Raw genomic sequence first — 1,306 nt, 5'->3', positions numbered from 1 at the left:
GGAGAGTGAGATCTGACTCTCACAAGAACTCTGGTGCCCCTTTTCTGACCACGTCCCCTGGATGGGGAGGCCTGGTGGCACTCAGAGGAAGGATAGCAAGTTACCAAGAAGAGACTCGATATTCTAAGAGCATATACAGGGGGAGGAGGTCTCCCTCAATCGCAGACATAGGGGAGGGGAGAAGGGGGGAAGTGGGAGGGAGGGAGGGAGGAATGGGAGGAAACAGGGAAAGGGCTAACAATCGAGATGTAATATGAATAAATTAAAAAAAAAAGAAAAACAGAAACAAAAACATGTGTGTACAAACACATACAAATATGTATATATATGGCATATATAGATGGCTTGTGACACACACATATATGTCATAAGCCAGTTTCAAAGTATCTCCAGGTTAGATGGTGGAAACTGAAAGGCTTTCTCCCTCTTGTGGCAGCTATCTCTGCTTCTCCAGTACCACCTGAGACTTAAAAAGAAACTCTCTCCACTACAGACAATCTGTTCTAGAACCTGTGAGCCAAGAACCAGGGACAAAAGTCAAATATTAACTTTAACATACGTGTACAGCCGTGCATGTGTGTCTGTAGGTGTATATAATACCACCCGGAGAGCAAATCATTTTGCCCGATAAAGCAAGGCTATGTATGCCTAAATAGGACAAAGGTCAATAAAATACATGCCCATACCCCAGTCCATCTCAGATGGGCTGCTGGGAAGCAAGGGAAAACCTGAAGCTCCAAATCCTACACACACATCAGTAAGGATAACAGAAATACACAATTTTGGATGCATTTCCTTACATGCATAGGAAGCGTGTATAACATATGAAGAGCTCCCATCCTCCCACCCACAGGTCCAAGAGTCTTCCACTGGAGCCCAAGGCCAGGAAAGAATGCTTGAGAGGACCCACACTGTCCAGAGCAGGTGCAAGGTGGATGTTGATTCCTGAGACTCATTTTGATGTTTAAATAGTACCTTGCAGGAAAAGAAAAGATAAGCGGGCAGAGAACAGAGAAAGCACAAGATTTCACTTCATAAACAACAACAACAAACCCCAGAAATTAGTGAATTGTTGATGTGTTTGACAGCTCTTTTCTTCAAGAATGTGTACACAAGCCAGCAATGAGGCAGGAGGATAGCCAGTTTGAGATAAGCCAAGGCTACACAGTGAAACCCTGTCTTAAAATGTAAAAAAAAAAGAAAGAAAGAAAGAAAGAAAATGAAATGAAAAATGAAGGAAGTGAAGAAGGGAGGGAGAAGAGAGGGAGGGAGGGAGGAGGGCTGACACTCTTAAAATGGGGGCTAA

Source organism: Acomys russatus, chromosome 28 (assembly GCF_903995435.1).
Source record: "Acomys russatus chromosome 28, mAcoRus1.1, whole genome shotgun sequence".
Lineage (NCBI taxonomy): Eukaryota > Metazoa > Chordata > Mammalia > Rodentia > Muridae > Acomys > Acomys russatus.
The sequence above is the reverse complement of the archived record's forward strand: the minus strand, read 5'-3'. Positions refer to the sequence as shown.